This window comes from Emys orbicularis, chromosome 13 (assembly GCF_028017835.1).
Source record: "Emys orbicularis isolate rEmyOrb1 chromosome 13, rEmyOrb1.hap1, whole genome shotgun sequence".
Lineage (NCBI taxonomy): Eukaryota > Metazoa > Chordata > Testudines > Emydidae > Emys > Emys orbicularis.
The window spans coordinates 16,925,720-16,951,166 of NC_088695.1; the positions used below are offsets into that span (position 1 = coordinate 16,925,720).

The following is a 25,447-nucleotide window of genomic DNA, read 5'->3' on the forward strand; positions in this document are numbered from 1 at the left end:
ACTGGAGTACTGTGTCCAGTTCTGGGTGCCACAATTCAGGAAAGATGTGGACAAACTGGAGAAAGTTTAGAGAAGAGCAACAAAAATAATTAAAGGTCTAGAAAACATGACCTATGAAGGAAGACTGAAAAAAAAATGGGTTTGTTTAGTCTGGAGAAGAGAAGACTGAGAGGGAACATAACAGTTTTCAAGTATTTAAAAGGTTGCTGCAAGGAGGACGGAGAAAAATGGTTCTCCTTAACCTCTGAGGATAGGACAAGAAGCAATGATCTTAAATTTCAGCAAGGGCGGTTTAGGTTCGACAATAGGAAAAACTTCCCAACAGTCAGAGTGGTTAAGCACTGGAATAAATTGACTTGGGAGGTTGTGGAACCTCCATCATTGGAGATTTTTAAGAGCAGATTGGACAAACCTCTCAGGGATTGTCTAGATTACTGGTTCTTAACCTTTACTGCAGCCCGCACCCCTTTGGTTCTCAAAATATATTCTCGCACCCCTTATCAAAAATCGTTGAAGTAGGTCAATTCTTTAAACCTAGATGTATCGTAACTATAGAATGAAAGAGAATTATATATTTATTTTAATTTCGCAGTAAAATTAAGAATACATGAAAAATTACACACTTTGTTTTAAGTTTACCAGTTCAGTGACTCTTCTGCTGTTGCTTTTGTTCAATGATGTTCGAGAAACAAGGAACTTTTTTTGAAATAGCCACACGCATGTCATCACTTGCATTTAGGCCATTTCTTGTCTTTGTTTTGATGTGTAAAAGTGATGAAAATCCTATCTCACACAAGTATGTAGTCGCAAATGGCACAAGGATCTCCAGTGCTGTCTTTGCCAGTTTTGGAAACAGTGCTAATTAGGGTCGCACCCCCAGAAATGGCATCTCACCACCAGGGGATGCATGCACCCCAGGTTAAGAACCACTGGTCTAGATACTTAGTCCTGCTTTGAGTGCAGGGGAGTGGACTAGATGACCTCTTGAGGTCCCTTCCAGTTCTAGGATTCTATGATTGGGGCTCACACTAAGCCAGATCCTCAGCTGGTGTAAATCAAGGTAGCTTCATTTGTGTCAGTGGGGCAGATGCCCAACTGAGGATCTGTCACATGACATGGATCTCAAGCTCCATCTCTGTGAAATTGTGCTATGAACGCAGACTATCTCTGTGGTGGGAAGGTGAGGCTAAAACTGTTAATATTCACCTGAAGATGAGCTCTGTGAAGCTCAAAAGTGTCTCTCGTTCACCACCAGAAGTTGGTCAAATAAAATATATTACCTCACCCACCTTGTCCCTCTAATATTCACAAATCAAAGTCATGCCCCTGTTTAGAAGTTGGTATAGAAATGCATTCAGGAAGACAATGCTCACCTGTAACTACAAGACAACTCAAGCTTGAAGTGATGAGGTCTTGTTTCTCAGGGTTCGGCAGCCAGGACTCAGGATTCGCAGCTGAGGTTCTTGACGCTCCTCTTTCTGCAGAAACTTGGAGAAGGTAGAACGGGGAACTTCTGTTTTCCCTGCCCCTTACTCCAAGAACAAGGGGAACATACAACAAAATTAAAAGGTAGTGTAGTGGGACGGCTGCCCCATTCCTGCCCTGAAGGGGTTAAAAGCAGTCCTGGAGAGGGCTGCTGATGGGTAAAAGGGATTAAGAACAGCTGGGGAAGCTGAGTGAGTAGCTTACCACAGCTGTGGCCAGCTCAATCAGGGCCCAGCTGGCCCTTATCAGAGGGTTGTGGGCCAGAAGCAAAACACCCACTCTCTCTAGCTTCTTGAGAGAGAAGGACCTGGCTGCCTCGGAGCTGACAAGGGGACCTGAGGTTGAGCAGTGCTGGGGAACTCCAACCAGGTAAAACCCCATGCTGCAGGCCTTGCTAAAAGGATTGTCAGGATTTGGATATTTAGATAGATAATGCTCAGAGTTATCCTAATTAATTATAACCAACATTCTGGAAAAGATACTAAACCTCATGCTTCAGGGCTTGAGCCAATCTCTAAGGCCTGGTCTACACTACCCCCCAAATTCGAACTAAGGTACGCAACTTCAGCTACGTGAATAACGTAGCTGAAGTCGACATACCTTAGTTCGAACTTACCGCGGTTCAGACGCGGTCCACACGCGGCAGGCAGGCTCCCCGTCGACTCCGCGGTACTCCTCTCGCCGAGCTGGAGTACCGCAGTCGACGGCGAGCGCTTTCGGGATCGATTTATCGCGTCCAGACCAGACGCGATAAATCGAACCCAGAACTTCGATTCCCAGCCACCGACTAACGGCTGGGTGTAGACCTGGCCTAAGTATTAGAGATCCAGGTAAGAGCTATATGGGGGACAGATAATCCCACCTCTGCCTCCTGTGGCATTCTTACACCTTCCTCTTAAACATCTGAGTCTGGCCACTGTCAGGATATTGGACTAGATGGACCATGTGTCTGATCCAGTCTGGTAATTCCTACGTTCCTATGGAAACAGAATAGGTGAAACTGGGGTCATCCTGCTCAAAGCACAGACCAGTATCTGAGTTCTGGAATACTTGAATTAGACACCAGCAGAAGAGGGCACATTTGACAAGGTCTAGCTCCATCCACTAGATGGCAGTTCCTTCCCCCCCCCCCCCCCCCCCCACACACAGTTGCTTAATTTATTTTGATATTGTCTATAGATCCATTTTGTTTCTGCATTACACAATTCTCCACACACCTGCCTTCCAGAAGATGGTATACAAGCACAAAGTCCTTTTTGGTTTTTAAAAAAAAAATCTCATATGGACCCAAATAAAATTGTTTGTTGCAGCCTTTGGGCGACAAACCACTTTATTTATTTATTATTAGCTTGATTGCAAAATTGATTGGGAAAACAATATTCTCAACCCCTTTTCGACTTTGTTCATTTTTATGGTGATGATTTTTGAACTTTGTAATAAGGGTCCCACTTTAACCTATCTCCCAGCTGACTAATTTTCTGTCTCCAAAGCTTTTTTTTGCGAAATTGCCCAATGTGACTTATTGATTCCTTATAAAATGAAGGAAAAATCCCATGGGGGAAAATACTTCACATAACAACTAGTTTGCATTTTTCAGAGATACCTGTCCAAGGTGGTGGACTGTTATAATGTACTGTCCCTATAATAATTAATAATAAGCCTATATCTGCTGCCATCTAGTCTGCATTTCAGAAAATAACTGCCCATTTTTCCTACTTAGACTATGCTTCCCTCTAGTGGACAACTTGCAGCATCACTGACCTTTCCACATTACTTTATCCTGTTCTGAAATCTATTGGTCAATATTCCTGACCCTTCCTCATTTCTTCCAATCTGCTGCTCTTAGTGTTGATTATGCAGCATGACAGTTTATTGCTCTGTTCTTACCTTCTCCTCTCTTCCAGAGTTAGCTCCAGTGGATGCTGTTAGCTGCCTCTTTCCATCTTTGACATTGTGTCCCCGTTGGTCATCATTCAGTATAACAGTCCATTTCTCGTCCCTTAACATCTGCTACCATTTCACATTCCTTGTTCCACCGTGGTACACTTTTCCTGACTTTAGGTAATGTTGGTATCCTAGGAATGGCTTGGCTGTCTGCCTCTGATTCCTTTATTAACATGACTACAGAGTTCCTCAATATCTTAATTTATAAATTGCTCACTCACATATTCCTCACTTTGGTTTCTAAAGATTTTTTCCACTTCATTACGTAGCATAGAGGTCCATTGCTCCATAAAGTTCTTTCCTCACCATTTACACTGATGACTTCTAGTCTGTATTACACAGCTTTACCTCTTTCCACTTCCCTCTGCTGGTCACTTGGCAGTGTGACTGCCCCTTTCTTGCCCTTCCATTTCTGGTGCTATCCATTGGCCACTGAACAGCATCACCACACCTTATCCATTCCTTACGTCCTCTGCCCTCTAGACGCCTAAGAACACAACCTCTCATTTCTTACCTTTGGCCATGTTTGGTCTATTCCATATTATAGCTGCTAGGAAATGTTCTCAATTTTAATGGAATCAATGAGCCCACTGAGTCAAAGCTGTTAACATGACCTTGTCAGTGTAAAACATTAAATTGTTAAATTTGGTTTGCGGTTTGGAATACAGAAACCTCAGCCTGCTTAGACTCAGAAAATTCGTGCAAAATATTGGAATTGCATTGATTAGTATACAAGTCAGAAAGCATTTTGAATCAGGAATTTGTTTTGTATAACCACTCATCTCAATTAAAACTTATCTGAGTGCCTCTTTCAGAGACCTGCTACTGGTTTGAATCCCTTCTTTTGCCAGAGTCCTTAGTGGGGAAGACAGAGTTAATTGTGTTCTTGGAGTTTTTACTCAGCTGTGAGTTTTATGGTCACTTTTCCTGCTTGTCAGAAAACAGACAAAATGGGGAAGAAGACAGAGAACAGCAAAGATGGGGGGAGGGATGTGGTTTTTTTATTGAATTTCTCAGGATTTGAGGCAGCTGGTCCATGGACAGATGCTCTGGGTTGGCAGGTTGGCCATGACTCTGCTGCTCTGTGTGTGGGTTTAATTCCCCAGTCTGGGACTGGATCTTATTGGTCTGAGCAGTGTCTTCTCTTTCATTGGTTGTTCTGAGGCTGGGCAGGGCTGGGTGGGCCGTCTCATTGCACTAATACTTCGGGATTCAGCTGGACTCAGAATCAGGTCATAAAAGATGGACAGGGCACAGGGTCATGCAGTAAGGTGCGTGGGGGGGGAGGAAGATGAGCAAGTGATGAAAGGGAACATATTGTGATTACAGGGAATGAAATGAGTGATAGGATGATGGAGAAAAAAGACAGGGTGCAAAGAACGTGTTTGTACGTGCAAGAGGGAGTGAAAGACTCTGAATGGGAAATTTCAGCTGAATTAGTTAAACTTTGCAAAAGTTATAAGCAGCTGAAAATCTCATCTGGGAAGTGTCAGGCAACCTGAATTGTAGATGTTGCTATGTGCTATATACACTGCATGTTGTTAAAATGTCTACACTTCTACTTAGAACACCCAGCTTTCCATTGCTTATGATTAAGGTTATGATTTTGTCACAGCTATTGTTAGAAAAAGTCATCTCGATCACTGCTGCGTTTCTTAACCGAACACACATTTCATCCCCTACTGGTCACTATTGTGATAGCCTCTTGCTACAGGGGAACTCATTCTACAAAAACGTTTGACCACATCTGCAGTCACCACCAAAGCATTTGACCATATCTGCATGTTGAGGTTCTCATTCTCAAAATGCTCCTACCTTTCCCAAATGCACAGCAGATAGTCTGAAGGGTCCTCAGGCATGAGTCCCGTTGATCATTCATGGTTGCCTATTATGAGGATAGCCTACAGTCTTAAATGGACTTGTTAACTGTCTCTTTGTCTGGGCCTGGGCATGGTTGCAAAATGAAATGTGGACATTAAACGTTGGTGCCTTAGATGTTTCTGAGATGTTTGATTTCCCTCTCAGTATGTTCTCCACACACACACACTATCAGCTCCTCCTCCCTACCATTACCTGCACAGAGCACCTTCCAATAAAGCAGAATACTCAGAAACAACTTTGTGCGTGATCAAGTATTCATAGTTGGAGGGAGGGTAAGGCAGCTGTGAAGAAGTTTGTATTGAGTCCCAGCTCTCAATCCTAAACATCCTGACACTGCATAGATGAGGGTCTTATATTGACCACATTAAATTTAGCTGAGATTTTCAAAGGAGCCCAAGGGAGTTAGGCACCCATATCCATCTGGGATTTGGGAGTGTAATTGCCTTAGGCTCCTTTGGAAATCCCAGCCTTCCTGTTTCCCATTCAGGGTTATCATGCTGGCTATCACTTGAACAAGAGAACTTTCTCTTCGAGGTGTAGAAAAGAGCAAACTTGAGGCTATCTAAAACCATACAGAAGAAGAGAGTCGTTTGTGCAGAGGCACAATTTACACACGTACAGATGTGTACACACATCTGTAACCCTTCTGCCCATCAGAGTTGGCAGCAACAAGGGCCAGGTTCAGTATCTGGGGGTTCCTTTTCAATAACACAAGGCAAAACTGGCTCGAGCCCCCACCCAGTGACCTGGGACAATTAAATACCACCCACCGGGTGCCTCTAAGAGGCAATGCTTCCCCTCTCACAAGCACAGAGAGTGTAGCAAAAGTATTTTAATAAAGGAGGGGGGAAATGCGGCATTATGCGGGAAAACACCACAGACAGGATTCATAACACAAACCATGAGCAAAAGACCCACCCCCAAGTAAGTCTGGCAGTGTTCTTTTCCCCTCAGGCTCCTGAGTCCAGCAACGCAAAAGTCACCCCACCCACAGTTTCTGTCCTTGGTCAGTGCAGCCCCAGAGTTCAGAAATTCATCTGCAGAGTTTACCTCCCAGCCTGAGTGGAAGTGGGGAGGAGGTATGGGGGGCACCTTACATGCTCCGTTGCTCGGGTCGAAGGCCGATTGCCATGTCCCTCTGTGGGGTTCTGCTGCAGTCTTCACTGCCAACCGTGCTTCTCTGCTAGCCGCCCTGCTAACCGCACCTCTCTGCGAGCTGTCCTGCTAGCCGTCCTGCTAGAGATGTGCCTCCTGTAACTAGGGTTCAGGTCTCCACCTTTTTCCTTTCAAATGGTGATTAATCCCTGAAACAGATAAGATAAGTGACCACTCTGTCGTTAGGGTTCAGGTCACAGCCCCATTTTCCTACAGGAATATTAGGACTGCAGTGGTTGTGATGGACCTCCAAGCCTCTAGAGTAAGTCTTTTCCCTTTTGCTGCTTTGGGTTTTTAGGCTACTCTGTTTGAGTCCTCCCTTTAATTTGGGACCAGGACTCATCCCTCTTTCCCTGTTGGAGGGGCACAGAATTGGTCCCACTTAAGACAGCAGGTTAAATATCCGGTCATGAAAAATTCTCTGTTCTGGTAAGTCTTCCTTCGATGGGATGTATGTGTTTGTCAGAGAATGTGATGTGTGGGCATGAAAGGTGATTTTTAAGTTTCCTTTTTAAAATCGCTGCAGTGTTTTTTCATTACTCTTCCCAGAATCGGAAAAAGAATTATGTCTACACAGATATATTTATCTTTCCCCTCCAAATCTGAAGGGTTATGCAAGGGTTGAGATCTTGTCCCTTTTTTCCTAGGGAATGGATAGGCCTCTTTTAACACCTTAAGCAGCAAGACCAGCCTCTGTGCTGTTGAGGAGGATGAAAGTCTTGGGGAAGGAGAACACCAAATTGGAGCAGAGGGAAAGGATCCCATAATTCTTTCAGATGACATCACAGTATCCTCTCACACTGAGAATTTGTTAGTCTCTAAGGTGCCACAAGTACTCCTGTTTTCTCACACTGAGAACACCTCTCCGGGGGAGAGGATCCCAGTTCGAAGGAAGAGACAGGTAATAGTAATGTGGTATTTGATTATTAGAAATACAGATAGTTGGGTTTGTGATGACCAGGAGAAACGCATGGTGAGTTGCCTGCTGGGTGTGAAGGTTGCGGATCTCTCGAGAGATCTAGACAGGCATATGTGCAGTGCAGGGAAGGAGCTGGCAGTCCTGGTACACGTAGGTACCAATGACACAGGAAAAGGTAGGAGAGGTGTCCTGGAGGCCAAATTTAGGCTGCTAAGAAAGAAGTTAAAGTCCTAGACCTCTATGGTAGCATTATCTGAAGTGCTCCCAGTTCCACACACAGGCCCAGGTAGACAGGCAGAACCGTAGGGTCTCAAAGTGTGGATGAGATAATGGTGTAGGAAGGAGGGTATTATTAGGAACTGGGGAACCTTTTGGGAAAGGAGGAGCCTATACAGGAAGCATGGGCTCCACCTAAACCAAAAGAGACCAAGATTGCTGGCATATAAAATTAAAAAGGTCATAGAGGAGCTTGTGAACTAAGGGCTGGGGGAAAACTGACAGGTGCGGAGGAACACACAGCTACGTATCATATCCCGAGCAGCTGGACATGGCAGGAAGATTGAGCAGTGTTCAAGCACAACAGGAAAGATGGCTAAACATTTTCTGATGGAAGTTTTCTGCTGGAAAATGCTGATTAGATAAAATTTAACAATCTGTATATTGTTAAAAACACAGTGTGTAGGCCAGCCCTAGATGAGAAGTGATGCACATTCTGCTGGAGAGTGGATAATCCACCTCACAGAGCTACACCAGGATAAATCATAGAATATTAGGGTTGGAAGAGACCTCAGGAGGTCATGTAGTCCAATCCCCTGCTCAAGGCAGGACCAACACCAACTAAATCATCCCAGCCAAGGCTTTGTCAAGCCAGCCCTTCAAAACCTCTAAGTATGGAGACTCCACCACCTCCCTAGTGCTTCATCACCCTTCTAGTGAAATAGTGTTTCCTAATATCCAACCTAGACCTCCTCCACTGCAACTTGAGACCGTTGATTCTTGTTCTGTCATCTTCCACCACTGAGAACAGCCTAGCTCCATCTTCTTTGGAACCCCCCTTCAGGTAGTTGAAGGCTGCTATCAAATCCCCCCTCACTCTTCTCTTCTACAGACTAAATAAGCCCAGTTCCATCAACCTCTCCTCATATGTCATGTGCCCTATCCCCCTAATAATTTTCATTGCCCTCCACTGGACTGTCTCCAATTTGTCCACATCCCTTCTGTAGTGAGGGGACCAAAACTGGACACAATACTCCAGGTGTGGCCTCACCAGTGCCAAATTGAGGGGAGTAATCACTTTCCTCAATCTGCTGGCAATCCTCCTACTAATGCAGCCCAATATGCCATTGGCCTTCTTGGCAACGAGGGCACACTGCTGACTCAGATCCAGCTTCTCATCTACTGTAATCGCAAGGTCATTTTCTGCAGAACTGCTGCTTAGCCAGTCGGTCCCCAGCCTGTAGCACTGCATGGGATCCTTTTGTCCTAAGTGCAGGATTCTACACTTGTCCTTGTTGAACCTCATCCATTTTCTTTTGGCCCAATACTCCAATTTGTCTAGGTGACACTGGACCCTATTACTACCCTCCAGCATATCTACCTTTCCCCCCCAGCTTAGTGCCATCTGCGAACTGGCTGAGAGTGCAATTAATCCCATCATCCAGATCATTAATAAGGATGTTGAACAAAACCAGCCCCAGGACTGACCCCTGGGGCACTCCACTTCATACCAGCTGCAAAGTAGAGATCAAGCCATTGATCCCCACGGGCTGAGACCGACAATCTAGCCAGCTTTCTATCCAGTGTGACAAAGTTCCTTCTCTATCTTTGTGGGTCCCGCGCTTATTGGCAGATTTTCTTGCCTCAGAGATTCACCATGTGGGTTGGAGAACAGCCCAGAGACCTTCCCTTCTAGTAGAACCCACAGTCCAGGTCAATTGGGAGGTTTAGGGGGAACCCGGTCCCACCCTCTGCTCTGGGTTCCTGCCCAGGGCCCTGGGGACTGCAGCTGTCTAGAGTGCCTCCTGGAACAGCTGCATGACAGCTACAACTCCCTGGGATGCTTCCCCATGGCCTCCTCCAAACACCTTCCTTATTCTGACCACAAGATCTTCCTTCTGGTGTTTGATAATGCTTGTGCTCCTCAGTCCTCCAGCAGCGCATCCTCTCACTCTCAGCTCCTTGTGTCTCTTGCTCCTAGCTCCTCACACTCACACCACAAACTGAAGTGAGCTGCTTTTAAAAGACAGGTGCCCTGATTAGCCTGCCTTAATTGATTCTAGCAGCTTCTTCTTAACTGGCTCCAGGTGTCCTAATTAGCCTGCCTGCCTTAACTGGTTCTAGCAGGTTCCTGATTACTCCAGTACAGCCCCTGCTCTGGTCACTCAGGAAACAGAAACCCTGTCTGACCTGGGATTAATAGATCACTCTCCTGTAGCCCTCTGGCCTGGAGGAAGGGGGCTGCTCCTCCTTTTTCTCTGCTACTTGCTTGCTGGCTGGCTGCTAGACCCACCCACACCCTTGGTTGTTGCTGCTCCAGCTACAGCCCCTTGGGGGGGGCTGCTGGCCCACTCCCCAGGGGAGGGAGAGACCCCAGCCATTTCTCCTGCTGCCACCACCACCTCCACCTGAGAGGGGTCCTTCCTGCTGGCCACCAGACTGCCGCCTGGAGCTGCTGCGTTTGCTGCTGGAGCCCTGAGGAGAAGAAGAGGACCATCTGCCAGTGGGGGAGCGCGTAGCAATTCTACAGACCACCGTGGAGGGGGCCCTCCCGGACTGAGTAACTTTTGAACTGTGCTCTTGTGGTGGGGATCTAGACTGTGTTTGTGGAGACACAGGGGGTGTGATGTGGAGCCTGCCCCCTGGTCCATCTGTGTCCCCCCCCCAACCCCCACCACCACCATCATCATTGCCCCCTCCACCACCCCCACTGGCTACTCACCATCTGCCTTGGGCTCCTGCCTCTGGAACTCAGCTGCTCCCCAATGCTTGCCACGGCCTGTTGCCACCATTGGGCCTGATACAGCAGCCAGTTTACAAGGACTTTCTTTTTTGTTGCAAGCGCACGTGGGTGCACGTGCCCCCCCTTTTGGACTGACCCCCACCCCCCTACAGCAAGTCCCCAGCTTTGCCCCTGTTACCTACCCGTTTGCCCCTTACTGCCTTTTGCCCCTCCCCCTTACCCCAGCCCCTCGCTAGCTCCAGTTTGTTTGCCTGCCCCGCCCTTTCCCTCTGCAGCCTTTGTTTGACCCACCCCAGCCTCTGAAGCTAGCCCCGTGGTTCCTCTGCCCCATTTACTGCCTGGTTGCTCCCTTCCCCCTGCGGTCCCCTTGCCCTGATTAGCCCCTTCCTTCATGCGCCCATGTCCCCTCCTATGCGCTTGTACCCCTCCCCATTTTAGTTTGCTTCTGTCTCACTGCACCCCCCAATGCTGTTATATCCTCCCTTCCTTGGTGTAACAAGAGGAGCCAGAAACCTTCCCTGAGTCGGTGACTGACCCCTAGCCCTTGATAGCCCCCCCATCCACCCACCTCTTTTTTTTTTTTTTTTTTTGGCGCCCTCCTCCCCTGCCTACAGCCTAGCGGGGAGGAGTGGTCAACCTGCTTCCCCCTTCCCTACCCCCCCTCCAGTGTTTGCTCTCCCCCCGTCCTCATTATGGCAGGGGACGAGGAGAGTTGAGACCCCTTGGGCAGACCCTGCTGCCCCTCCTCCACCCGCCCCACCATCGTCCCCCCTGGCCTCTACCTCAACCGCCGCTGCCGAGCCACCTACTACCACCCCTGCTGGAGCACCAGCAGCGGTGGGTAACGAGGTGACCTCCGCTGCTGACACGTCCCTCGCCCCCTCTGACTCTAGGGGAGTCCCTCCAACCGGCAGGAAGGGCCAGGGCACAAAGAAGGGTAAAGGCCCCGCTAAAAAAGCCAGGCCCTCCATGGCAGGGGGTGCCCCCACTGCCACGGCCCTACAACCGGCCACGGCATCCCTCCCTGCTGTTCCCTCCACCAGCTCTGTGGGTGTCCCTCCCCCGGCCCCCAGGGCATACGCCCAGGTGGCGGCGGCCCCCCCGCCTGCCGCTACGTCATCTCCCCCATCCACCGCCTCTGCTACCATCTATAGCGGCCGGGGCCCCTTCCCCACCTTGACCAGGAAGCACGGCGTCCGTTGCCTCCTGGTACCCGCCTCGCCCCACGTGGAGACCTACATGCGGGCGTTGGCGTGGGTGGTGGGGCCCACGGCCATTGTGGCGGCCTCCAAGATGTACGGAAAGGTCGTCTTCTTCCTAGCATCGGAGGCCACCGCCCAGGAGGCAGTGGAGAAGGGCCTGGCGGTGGGGGGCGTGTACGTCCCCCTGGAGCCGCTAGAAGACCTGGGCGCCCGACTGGTCCTGACTTCTGTCCCTCCCTTCCTTCCAAATGCCGCCCTGTTACCCGCCCTCTCTACCCTGGGGAGGCCGATCTCTGTGGTCAGCCCTCTCCTATTGGGCTGCAAAGACCCCGCCCTCCGTCACGTCCTCTCGTTCTGCCGGCAGGTACAGTTACAACTGCCGCCGGCGGCACGTGATGGTGAGGCGCTCGAGGGGTCCTTTTTGGTCCCCTACCAGGGGTCCCGCTACCGGGTACATTATTCAACGGGGGAGGCCCGGTGCTACCTCTGCCGGGCGATGGGACACGTCCGGAGGGACTGCCCCTTGGCCCGGCACGGAGGGACATCCGAGACCCCCGAGCCCCGGCAGGGCGCCGGCCCCGTCATCGCCGGCGCCCCTAGCTGCCTGGCGCCCGAAGCCGCCCCTCCTCCTTTCCGGCCCACCAAAGCTCCCGCTCGGGCCCAAGGGGTATCTCCCCCAGTGCGCCTAGACGAGCGGGAGGGCCCCGCCTCTGCCTCCTGCGATCTGGCAGGGCCTGTAGAGGAGGGTGAGGTAGGGATACCGCCGGGCTTAGAAGAGGGCACGCCCCAGGGAGAATCCTCCCTCCTACATGTTACCCCACCATTACCTCCCCGAGTCCCTAAGCTTTGGTCCTTGCTCCCTGACCCAACACCTGTTAGCCAGCCCCCAGATGATGCCATGGAGGGCTGGTCCTTAGTACAGGGGAAGCGGGGCAAGCGGAAGGCTCGAACTCCGCTCCTCCCATCTGATGCGGTAGCCCCCCGGAAGACCAGGAAGGGGGGCACCGATGCTGAGCCTTCCGCTTTGCCCCCGGGTGGGTTTTGTCCACCATTACCGGCTAGGGAAGACGTGGCAGCATCGGAAGAAAGCACTACCCCTCCTCCGGTGTCCCTTCCTATGGAAGCCCCTGATGGAGCCCCTCTCGTCCCCCTTACAATCTGAAGCCCCTGTATGCACCAAGGTGAGCGTCGCTTCGGGTGCAGACGGGGAGAGCCCTGGGGTGGTGGAAGGTGATCTCCCCTCCATTTATGAGGAGATCGAGGCCCTGGGTCTGACCCCGGTTACCCAGGGGGAGGACGACCCTCTGCCAGCGGGCCTCGATATGAGCGACCTCGCCTCAGCCCCCCTTTCCCCATGTTCCGTCCCCTTACCCACTGCTTCCGCTCCCGCCTCCGAGGAGCCCCTGGTCTCTTCCACCAACCCGGCTGCAGATGGCACCCCGCTAGCAGTCGCCGAGCCTCTTGAGGCGACGGCCAGTGCCATGCAACCGGGACCTGAGTCACAAGGGGACTCCCTCATGGCTGAGGGGCAGCCGACCTCCTTCCCGGGTGGGGGCCCCATCGTTGTTTCTCCACCTACAGATGCCGTGGCCTTACCATCTGCCTTGGAGCACGAGCCTGGCATCGCGGAGGGCCCATCTCCCTCCCCGCAAATCCCTGAGCCCATTTGCGGGGTGTTACCCCCCCCACCCAGTGGCCTGGCTGCTGGGACCCCCGATTCCAATATCACCCCTTCCCCTGTCCCTATTCCTGATTCCAGCCCTACCCTTGACACCGACCCTGTCCCTGTCCCCTCCACTTCCCGTGATGCTTTTGCCGCCCCTGGGGCTGTCTCCTTCCTTATCCCAGAGGATGACCTCCAAGGAGCGGCCTTTGTTTTTCCCTGTCCCGACCCACCAGGGGCTGCTAGTTTCCCTCCGCCGCCCCCCAGTGAGCCAGGATCTGAGGCAGGCCACGTGGCGTCGGCCCATCGGACGCCACGTCGAGGGTCTGCCCCCTGTTTGCCCGTCTCGGTGGGCCACGGGGCTGTAACAGGGGCCCCACTGGGGGAAAGCCTTAGATCAGTAACCCCACCCCCCCATACGCTGAGAGAGGAGCTACGGGAGTTCCTTGAGGACATCCGTGCCTCCCGCAACAAGGTACAGCTTGCACTCCAGCGATGGGGGGGATTTTCATCAGATCCTCCGGGCCGCGAGGGCCCTCATGGGGGAGGGTAAGAGGACCGGGAGGCAGGCCGCTGCGGCCTACCAACGGGTCCGCCTCTTCCGTGACTCCTTAATCGCCCACGGGGTAGGTCACGAATTGTTGCGCGGCCCGACGGAGGCCGTGAGCATCTCTGCCGGCGAGGATCCCCCCCAGCCCTCCTCATGGCACCGATCATCTTTGCAACATTAAACACCCAGGGCTGTAGGATGGGTCTCCGCAGGAGCGAGGTGCTCTCCTTTCTTCGGGAGGGGGGGTACTCTGTGATTTTCCTGCAGGAGACCCATACGGATCCGGCCGCTGAAGCTAGCTGGCGGCTGGAGTGGGGGGACAGGGTCTATTTTAGCCACCTCACAGTTCGTACGGCTGGAGTGGCGACCCTGTTCTCCCCTGACCTACGGCCCGAGGTGCTGGGGGTCGCCGAGGCTGTGCCAGGCCGCCTGCTGCACCTCCGGGTCCGCATGGAGGGGCTTGTGGTTAATCTCGTCAACGTTTACGCCCCGACATTGGGCCCGGAGAGGTTGTGTTTTTATCAGCAGGCGTCCGCCTTCCTCGGCACCTTGGATCCTCGCGAGTGCCTGGTCCTGGGCTGGGACTTTAACACCACCCTTGAGGAATGGGACCGCTCGGGGACCGAGCAGCACCCGGCCGCCACGGATGTCCTCCGGGAGATCGTCGAACATCACTCCCTGGTGGACGTCTGGCGCGACCACTACCCGGATGACGTTTCGACATTCACTTTTGTCCGGGTGGAGGTCCATCGGTCGTACCACTCCCGGTTGGACCGCATCTATATGTCACGCTTCCATCTTTCCCGGGCCCACTCCTCCAGCGTCCGGCCGGCCCCTTTTTCAGATCACTATCTAGCCACCGTGACAGCCTCTCTCTGCGCGGAGAGGCCGGGGCCGGCCTATTGGCATTTTAATAATAGCTTGTTGGAGGATGTGGGCTTCGTGGCGTCCTCCCGGGAGTTCTGGCTGGCCTGGCGAAGGCAGCGGCGTGCCTTTCCCTCGGCGCGGCGGTGGTGGGACCTGGGGAAGGTGCGCGCCCGGCTCTTCTGCCGTGACTACACCCGGGGCGCCAGCCGACGGAGGGATGCGGCGATAGGGCAGTTGGAACAGGAGGTCTTAGAGCTGGAGAGGCGTCTGGCCGCCAGCCCCGGTGATCCATCCCTCTGCGGAGCATGCCGGGAGAAGCGGGAAGAGCTCCGGACCCTCGAGGACCATCGGGCCCGAGGTGCCTTTGTTCGATCCCGCATCCGCCTCCTTCGGGAGATGGATCGCGGCTCCCGCTTCTTCTATGCCCTGGAGAAAAAGAGGGGGGCCAAGAAGCACGTCACCTGCCTTCTAGCAGAGGATGGCACCCCCCTCACGGATCCGGCGGAAATGTGCGGGAGGGCCAGGGCCTTCTACGCAGGCCTTTTCTCCCCGGATCCGACCGATCCTAACCCTTGCAGAATGCTCTGGGATGAACTCCCTACCGTCAGCGCGGGCGACCCAGACCGGCTGGAGCTACCTCTCACTCTGGCCGAGTTCTCGGAAGCCCTCCGCCGCATGCCCACCAATAAATCTCCAGGCATGGACAGGCTGACCGTGGAGTTCTACCGCGTGTTTTGGGACGTCCTCGGCCCAGACCTTGTCACCGTCTGGGCCGAGTCCTTGCAGGGCAGGGTCCTCCCTCTTTCGTGCAGGCGAACCGTGCTCGCCTTATTGCCGAAGAAGGGGGACCTCCGCGATTTACAGAATTGGCGTCCCATCTCACTCCTCAGCACGGATTATAAAATCGTAGCGAATGCCATCTCGCTGCGGCTAGGGTCCGTGCTGGCGGACGTGATCCACCCAGACCAGACCTACACTGTCCCGGGCCGCACCATCTTCGACAACTTGAATCTGGTCCGGGACCTCTTGGAACTTGGGTGTAGGCATGGTCTGTCGTTCACCCTCCTGTCCCTGGATCAGGAGAAGGAGTTCAACAGGGTGGACCACGGGTATCTCCTGGGCACTCTGCGAGCGTTTGGCTTCGGGCCCCAGTTTGTGGGTTTTCTCCAGGTGCTGTACGCCTCCGCAGAGTGTTTGGTCAGGCTCAACTGGACCCTGACCGAACCGGTCAGCTTCGGGCGAGGAGTACATCAAGGGTGCCCCCTCTCGGGCCAGCTGTATGCTCTGGCCATCAAGCCCTTCCTCTGTCTCCTCCGTAGGAGGTTGGCAGGGTTGGTGCTGCGGGAGCCGGAGCTGCGGCTGGTCCTGTCGGCGTACGCCGACGACGTGCTCCTCGTGGTCCAGGACCCGGGCGACTTGGTGCGGGTGGAGGCTTGCCAGACCATCTATTCGGCGGCCTCCTCCGCCCAGGTCAATTGGGTCAAGAGCTCTGGCCTGGTGGTAGGGGACGGGTGGCAGGCGAGCTCCCTCCCATCCGCACTTCAGGCCATCCGGTGGAGCGCGGGTCCGCTGCTCTATCTCGGCGTTTACCTTTCTGCCACGCATCCGTCTCCGCCGGAGAACTGGCTAGGTTTAGAGGGCAGGGTGTCGGAGCGGCTCCGGAAATGGACAGGACTGCTCCGATGTCTCTCCCTTCGAGGGAGAGCACTGGTGCTCAATCAACTAGTCCTGTCCATGCTCTGGTACCGGCTCAACACCCTGGTCCCTGCCCCGGGCTTCCTGACCACCCTCCGGACGTTGATTCTGGAGTTCTTTTGGTCAGGACTGCACTGGGTCTCTGCGGGGGTTCTCCATCTACCCCTGGAGGAGGGAGGGCAGGGCCTGAAGTGTCTGCACGCTCAGGTCCACGTCTTCCGCCTCCAGGCCCTGCAGAGGCTCCTTTATGGTGCAGGTAGTCCGGCATGGAGCGTATTGGCACACGCCCTCCTGCGCCGCTTCCGAGGGCTCCGATGTGACCGGCAGCTCCTTTGTCTCCATCCGAGAGGTCTTCCGCGAGGCCTCTCCGAGCTGCCGGTCTTCTACCAGGACCTCTTCCGGACCTGGAAACTGTTTTCAGTGACCAGGTCTGTGGCGGCCACCGTGGGGGCAGATCTCCTCGCGGAGCCCCTGCTACACAACCCCCAGCTTCGTGTGCAGGTGGCGGAGTCCCCCATGGTGCGCCAGAGGTTGGTCCTGGCAGAAGTCACCAAAGTCGGAGACCTCCTGGACTACGACCGGGGAGACTGGCTGGATCCCCTGACACTCGCTCAGCGCATGGGGCTCTCCAGACCTCGTACTCCCCGGTGCGTACTTCAGGAGGTGAGGGCCACTTTGCCCCCCGCTGCTCGGGACTATCTCGACTGGGTCCTGCGAGAGGGCACGCCCCGCCCACCCTACACTCCGAGCCCTCCAGACTTTTTCATCGGGCCCCTGCCCCGTGGACCCAACCAGCCCCCTTCCCCGTCCATTTGCCATGAGCCGGCTGCACCATCTGCAGCCGGTTCTGTTCCGGACCGTGCCAAGGAAAAATCTATACACGCTCATGCTCCATGTTCTTCATGTCCTCACCCTCGCGTCCCGCCCCAATACGAAGTGGCGGAACCTTCTGCCACCTCTGGAGGGTGAGGAGCCCCGGTGAGCCAGCCTTTATTCTGCTCTGATCCCGAAGCCCACCGGGGACATCAGTTGGCGGCTCCTTCACGGAGCCGTGAGCACGGGCGTGTACTTGGCGCGGTTTACCCCTATCCCAGACACCTGCCCCTTTTGCGGCGTGAGGGAGACCCTGGCGCATGTTTACCTGGAGTGCGTCAGGCTGCAGCCCCTATTCCGGCTCCTCACAGATATTTTATTAAGGTTTTGGTTGCACTTTTCTCCTCACCTTTTTATTTATGCACTCCCTATCCGTCGCCCCACAAAGTCGCGGGACCTCCTGGTCAACCTCCTTCTGGCCCTAGTGAAACTGGCCATCTATAAAACCAGAGTGAGGAGGTTGGCCGATGGAGTTTCCTGTGACTGTGGGGCGTATTTCAGGTCCTCCGTTTGTTCACGTATCCGGGCAGAGTTCCTCTGGGCGGCGTCCACTGGCTCCCTTGATGCCTTCGAGGAGCAGTGGGCGCTGTCCGGGGTTCTCTGATCGGTGTCCCCATCTGGTTCGCTTCGTTTGACCCTTTGACCTCACTCCTGTCCCTGTTCTTTTATTAGTTGTCCCCCGTAATGTTTTGGTCTCCAGGTCCTGTGGACCCCCCTTAGGCTGGGGGGATCCTTTAGCAGTGGGCGGGCTTCAATAGGTCTGGTCACTCAGGGAACAGAAAACTGCTCATCCTGTGACCAGTATATTTGCCCTCTACCAGACTCCTGTACCCCACTGGTATGGGTCTGTCACACCACCTTATAGTCCATTCATCCAGCCCATACTTCTTTAACTTGCTGGCAAAAATATTGTGGGAGACCGTATCAAAAGCTTTGCTAAAGTCAAGATATATCACTTCCACCACTTTCCCCTTATGCACAGAGCCAGTTATCTCATCATAGAAGACAATCAGGTTGGTCAGGCATTACTTGCCCTTGGTGAATCCATGTTGACTGTTCCTGATCACCTTCCTCTCCTCCAAGTGCTTCAAAATGGATTCCTTGAGGACCTGCTCCATGATTTTGCCAGGGACTGAAGTGAGGCTGACCAGTCAGTAGTTCTCCGGGTTCTCTTTCTTCCCTTTTTTAAATATGGGCACTATATTTCCCTTTTTCCAATTGTCCGGGACCTCCCCCAATCGCCACAAATTTTCAAAGATATTGGTCAATCTCTGCAATCTCATCAGCCAACTCCTTCAGCACCCGTGGATGCATTAGATCCAGACCTATGGACTTGTGCACATCCAGCTTTTCTAAATAGTCCTTTACCCGTTCTTTCACCTCTGAGGGCTGCTCATGTCCTTCCCTACTGTGTTGCCCAGTGCAACAGTCTGGGAGCTGATCTTTTCTGTGAAGATGGTGACAAAAAACGCATTGAGTACTTTAGCTTTTTCCACAACATCTGTCACTAGGTTGCCTCCCCCATTCAGTAAGGGTCCCACACTTTCCCTGACCTTCTTGTTACTAACATACCTATAGAAACCCTTCTTGTTACCCTTCACATCCCTTGCTAGCTGCAACTCCAATCGTGCCTTGGCCTTCCTGATTACACCCCTGCATCTTCAAGCAATATTTTTATACTCCTCCCTAATCATCTGTCCAAATTTACACTTCTTGTAAGCTTCCTTTTTGAGTTTAAGCTCACTGAAGATTTCACTGTTAAGCCCAGCTGGTTACCTGCCATATTTGCTATTCTTTCTGCACTTCGGGATGGTTTTTTCCTGCACCCTCAATAAGGCTTCTTGGAAATACAGCCAGCTCTTCTGGAGTCCTTTCCCCCTCATATTAGCCTCCCAGGGGATCCTTCCCATCAGTTCCCTATGGGAGTATAAGTCTGCTTTTCTGAAGTCCAGGGTCCGTATTTTGTTACTCTCCTTTCTTCCTTTTGTCAGGATCCTGAACTCAACCATCTTATCGTCACTGCTGCCTAGGTTGCCACCCATTTCTACTTTGCCTACTAATTCTTCCCCATTTGTAAGCAGCAGGTCAAGAGGAGCACAGGCCCTACGTGGAACAGAAAGTCCACATTAGCATTCTGTTTCCCCACATGGTGTCGGATAGTGAAGGCATACTGCTGCAAGGTGAGGTACCATTTCATCAGCCGAGTGGTGGTGGTTTTCATGTTGCCCAACCACCTTAGGGGCTCATGATCAATTATCATAATTAAGGGTTTTCCAAAAAAATAGTATCTGAGGGCCTCAATTGCCCATTTGATGGTGAAGCCCTCCTTTTCTATAACCCCATAGTGGTGGTCTCTGGGGAAGAGCTTACGGGTAATGTAGAGTACGGAGTGCTCCTCTGCATCTACCTCCTGGACAAGAAGGCCCCTAGGCCCACCTCCTTAGCATCCATATGGACCAGGAACTCATGGTCAAAATTGGGGCTGAACAGTACAGGTTCCCGACACAAGCTCTCCTTGAGGTTTTGGAATGCCTCTTCGTATTCCACTGACCATCGTACTTGATGTGAGCTGTCCTTAGTTAAAAGAGCAGTGAGGGGAGCCGTGATAGATGTGAAATGGGGGATGAAGTGTCAATCGTATCCTGCTTTTCCCCAAAACTGCTTTGTAGTTGGCAATGGGTAGGCCTGAAGGGCTTGGACTTTCCCTATGAGGGGCTGTACAAGGCTTCAACCTCGGATATATCCCAGGTAGGTAGTTTCCTGCCATTCAATTCAACATTTCTTTGGGTTGGCCATGAGGTGCGCTTTCTGAATGGTCCACACGGCAGCTGCTACCTGGAGTAAGTTTTCTTCCCAATGGTGACTATAGATAACCTTTTCTAGGTAAGTGGATGCGTAGGTGATATGCAGAGTTAGGAGGCGATCCATCGTGCACTGAAAGGTAGCCGGAGCCCCATGGAGGCTGAAGGGCATCTGGACAAATTGATACAGCCCTGATGAGGTGGCGAATGCCGTCTTCTCTCTGGAAGGTGAATCTAGGGGTATTTGTCAATGTCCTTTTGTGAGATCAAGTGTGGTGATATAATTGGCAGTTCCAAGACAGTCGAGGAGCTCATCAATCTGGGACATCAGATAAGCATCAATCTGTGAGATCACATTTACCTTCCGAAAATCGATACAGAAGTGATGGCTCCCATCGGGTTTTGAGACCACTACAATGTGGCTGCACTACTCAATTCATGACCACTCGATGACTCCCAATTCTACCATTGTTTGGACCTCCTTCCCCACCATCTCTCATGTCTGCCGTGGGAGGGGGCAGGTCGTTTCCCGGACCACCTGTCCTGGGTTGCTTGAATCGTGTGCCATACAATGGTAGTCTGGCTGGGGCATGTGGTGAAAGTTTTCTGGAAGGGTTCCAAGAGGCACTGAGGTTTTTTCTGCTGATCAGCCGACAGTGTGTCACCAATTGGGGCTCCTCCGTCTTGTCCAACTCAGGCACTTGGGGCCCTAGGACTGGTTAGGGTTGGTAAGAGGTGATTAGCAATCATTCCCGGGCTTTCCAGGGTTTCAAGAGATTCACGTGATACACCTGTTTCTTCTTCCTCTGGTCGGGCTGGTGAACCTCATAGGTGACAGGCCTGCCGGACGATTTCATACGGGCCTTGCCACCGGGCTTTGATTTGTGGTGTGGATACAATAACCAATGTGGCCTCCTCCCCCACCCCACCCATTATCAAATACTTTGTACAAATGGATTTCCTTTTACTAGTCAGCATTGTCAATGATCTCAAGTATTTTTTAATCAATAAAGAATGAATGGATTCATAACAATAAGGACTTTATTTCCTGTGCAAGCTGTGGTTGAAGGGGGGAAGGAGAATTGGTTTACAGGGAAGTACATTCACCAAAGAGGGCGGGTTTGCATCGAGAACAAACACACACAACTGTCACACAATAGCTTGATCAGTCATGAACTGTTTTTCAAAGCCTCTCTGATGTGCAGCTCGCCTCGGTGTGCTTGTCTAATTCCCCTGGTGTCTGGCTGTTCAAAATTAGCTGCCAGGCGATCTGCCTCAACCTCCCACCCCACCATAAATGTTTCCCCCTTACTCTCACAGATATTATGGAGCACACAGTAAGCAGCAATAACAATGGGAATATTGCTTTTGCTGAGCTCTAACCTACTCAGCAAACTGCACCAGCGCCCCTTTAAATGTCCAAAGGCACATTCTACCACTATACTGGACTTGCTTAGTCCATAGTTGAACTGTTCCTTACTGCTGTCCAGACTGCCTGTGTACGGCTTCATGATCCATGGGAGCAAGGGGTAGGCTGGATCCCCAAGGATAACTATTGGAATTTCAACATCCCCAACGGTAATTTTCTGGTCTGGGAAGAAAGTTCCTTCTTGCAGCTTTCTGAAAAACCTTTCTAATAGACATTTTACAGCCCTTTCTTATGCCGTCCTTCCTCTCACCTAAATCAGTTCACTTATGGGACTACTAAATTATTAAACCTCGCATTTCACAGGAAAGTTCAGAATCATTTATGTTGGCTATATTTTCTTCATTTCTTTCTTTCATAGAGATGAGGAAATGTGTGTTTGAGCAATTTAGCTTACCACTCTCTCTTTCTAGGTTGAAGCAGGCACAATTAAAACCTCCCCTATTTTCTAAACTAAGGCAGAGATGGTGGGCAGAGTTAGTGGTGGAGCAGATTAATAGTTGGCTCTTCTTTATGTTGTCGCTTGCTAACTAACAATTTGCAATTTTAATCAATGATGACACACTCAAAAGGTGGAGAAGAAATGGTATGCGGGTTAATAAGCTGTTCTTGGTGTAACACCAAAAGTGATGCATTTGAGTGTGAAAGAAGAATTTGTTCATGTATTATGGGCATTTTCCCATTTGTCATTGTAGCCATATAGCTCCCGGGAAAGCTTGTGTCTCTAACCACCAAAAGCTGGTCCAATAAAAGCTATTACTGGAGTTTCATTGTGTTTTAGTCTCCCTGCTGATTTATTAGGAGAATAAAAGATGGACACCATAACTGAAGCACAATACAGAAACAGCAATATGAGAAAACAATGGTGAAACTCAAACTCCAGCAGTGTGGGCCATATAGACAAGTAACCATCACCCACAATCTTTACAAGCTTTTTTCTAAAATAACTCAGCATGCAGTGCGTTGGGCACTAAAATCATTAGCAGAGAAACCCTGGGAGGGATTGTGCTCCCCCTCGATGTGAGCGGATTGCATTCTGACTTCATCTAAGTGGTCTCTCAGCTTTCGCTTCCCCAGTTTGTCAAATCTGGGCAGGCAGGAAGCAGGCAAATTGCTAATCCCCATCCCCCGCCCGGCCTCCAGGTTCATGGTGTTTGGACAGCATCGGCGAGTCCATCTTTCATCTCCTTGTCCTCCTCAGTGACCCGGACCCTTTCCCAAATCTGGTTTCATCCAAAGCTGGAGTGACCTAAGAACCTGCAGCTTTCCCTCATTCATCTTTATTTTACTGCATTTCAGAGTGTTGTATTGTTGTGCCTGGGAGCTGGCAAGGAAATATCCTCTCCACTTTTCCATGGACATGAGCTTACTTGGTTTGGAAATTTGTCTATTCCTGATGCTTCAAACTATGGTATATTTAAGGAATTGGGTTTGAAACAGTTTCAGATTACGCCTGAAACCTAGAGGGTTAAATTCACAATCTTTCAACTCCCAGAGCCCTTCTACAGCACAGATGATTTGTATACACCTTCACCCTGAGCCAAATTGGCAGGTTTCCGGGAGCCCTGTGAGTCCTATGTTGTTTTAGTCTCCCTGCTGATTTATTAGGAGAATAAAAGATGGACATCAGAACTGAGGCAGAATACGGACACCGCATTATGAGAAAACAATGGTGAACCTCAAACTCCAGCAGTGTGGGCCACATAGACAAGTAACCAGCACCCACAATCTTTACAAGCTTTTTTCCAAAATAACTCCTATTTTGGACAAGTATCTTGAGCCCTTCTGAAAATCTGGCTAAAGATTTTAGTGCCTAACTGGGAGCCTAGTTCTTCTGAAAATCTGGCCCTAGTGGTGGGTGTGAGACCTTCTGAAATTTCTGGGCAATCTGTCTGGAAGCTCCAAGAACCATCACAACTTTGAGCATTTACTCGAACAGGATGAAAAAAACCTTCCTTCCTTGTCCTACAATCACCTTGATTCCAGGTTTAGGTTTCAACCACATTGAGTTTATTCTTAGATGCAATGTGAAACAAACACCCTTCCTTAGACATTTGAAGAGGGAGACTGAAATGGACCTACCACTAAACCACCTTGCCTTTCATCAGTAGCCACCTGAGCAACAGGGTAACCACTGGCCTAGAGGTGAAAGGCCCATGGCCCATGCTCAGAAGCCTTCAGCAGCTACATCTCAGGAATGGAAGAGCTTAATGATCTTTCTCCGGGGTGGTTACTTCCAAAGACTTTTATATATAGTGCTGGGTGAAAGATTTTTCGATGAATATTATGTTTAGTGACATATTTTGGTGGACCCAAAATGATTGTTTTGTTTTGTTTCACCAAGAAAAGTGAAAGAAAAAAAAGATCTTGGGTCAAACTGCAATGTTGCTATAATTTGGGTTAGGCTAGGTAACAAGGAAAAAATAAATTGTTTGCACAAGTGTATTTGTCTGAAAGGCTAGGCTTTAAGGTGCAGATAGCCATATCGTACTAGTTGGTAGAGGGAAGTTTTGCTTTCCCCATGGCCTCCAAATAATTTTCCAGCAAGTTGCATTTTTCCTGTTGAATTGCAAGTTAGGAAGGAAAGGAAGACTGTTGTTGAAGAGAGTAATTCCCTGTACCGGGAATCGAACCCTGGGCGTGGCGGTGAAAGTGCCAAATCCTAACCACTGGACAACCAGGGAGATTGCGCTGGGTGTGTTGGGCTTGACTTTCTAGACCAACTTCCCGTCCAACTGAGGACATTCCTTCTTCTTCAAAGGAGGTTAACACATGCTCTGAGCTCCTCGTTGCCTTACGGTTCCCTTCATATTTTTAGCACAGTAAATTGATATAAAAGAGAAGCAGAAAACATATTAAAACAATTTCCAGTATTATTATACATTGAAGCCACGTCTTTTTTTATTGTTTTAATTCTTTTATTGCTATCTTGTTTTATTCTCCAAGGGCTCACAGAAATGTACGAGGGATCAATAAGATGTGGTTGGAATCTTCAGCCTCAAGCCATCTCCATCACAATGAAGAGGGCTGGTGGAGGATTTGAGGAAAAAGCAGTTATCTCAACTACTGAGCCCTGGCAAAGATGGAGAAAGAAGTAGAGAAGCTACAGATCCCTGTTGGGGGGTTGCCAATCAGCCTCTGAAAGGTTATTTTTTCCCTCACTTGCCTGGTTTAGAAGAGACTCAACTCTCTTAGGACCACGGAATTGTCAATTTGTCTTCTCTTCATGGTCTACTAAAGATCTGAGACAGCCTAAGATCGTCGAGAGGACAGAGAGTGGATTCCATCTGCCCTGAGAATATAAGGGAAAGAGTGATGTCTAAGACCGCAAGATCAAACGCCCAACGTGGGGCTCGAACCCACGACCGTGAGATTAAGAGTTTCATGCTCTACCGACTGAGCTAGTCGGGCAATGCTTGAAGGCATCGCAAAGGCACAGACTGTGCAGAAGGAGACCTAAGGAAGTTTCTTTGGGCGCTGAGATTCGTTTTCTGACATTTGTCTTCTTTCCTGGTTGCTTCGCTCTCCAGCTAGCAAACCGGGCCTGTTACAAGGCTAGTTAGATGCTGGTGTCTAGACCAGAAAAGTGGGGTTCATCTAGCAGCTGCTAGATGAACCCCATGTGGGAGGGTGGACTTTAGCATTCTCCCACCAGGAGGAGGTGCTGTTTCTCAGATTAAGCTTCTCAGCGCCCAAACAAGGGGCAGACAAGACAGTTCCCCGCCGGCCTCCAGACACCTATTTTCGCAGGGAATGAGAGCCCCCCCTGGGGTAAAAGTCCTCCAAGGATGCGCAGCTCCAGGAATGTCAGAAAAGTGAATGACTGTTTGCCTTAGGAGGTGGGTGAGGGAAACCTGCAGGTCCTTAGGTCCCTCCAGCGTCCGATGAAACCATTTGGGGGGAAGGGGCCAGGGTAGACAAAGACAGGAAAAAAGGGCTTGCAGCACCTGTGCAAACACCATGTTCACTTGGTCTGCCAGCATCACAGTGAGTGTCACAGTTTAATTACACTTGGGTGAACCAGTAT

At 51.1% G+C, this 25,447-nt stretch overlaps 1 non-coding gene across 1 annotated transcript; it reads right to left on the bottom strand.

Moving 5' to 3' along the window:
- Positions 1 to 24,758: 24,758 nt before the first annotated feature.
- TRNAK-CUU (transfer RNA lysine (anticodon CUU)) lies at positions 24,759 to 24,831 on the bottom strand. The gene has a single exon. It is a non-coding gene; the product is annotated as a tRNA-Lys (tRNA).
- Between the last annotated feature and the right edge of the window lie 616 nt (positions 24,832 to 25,447).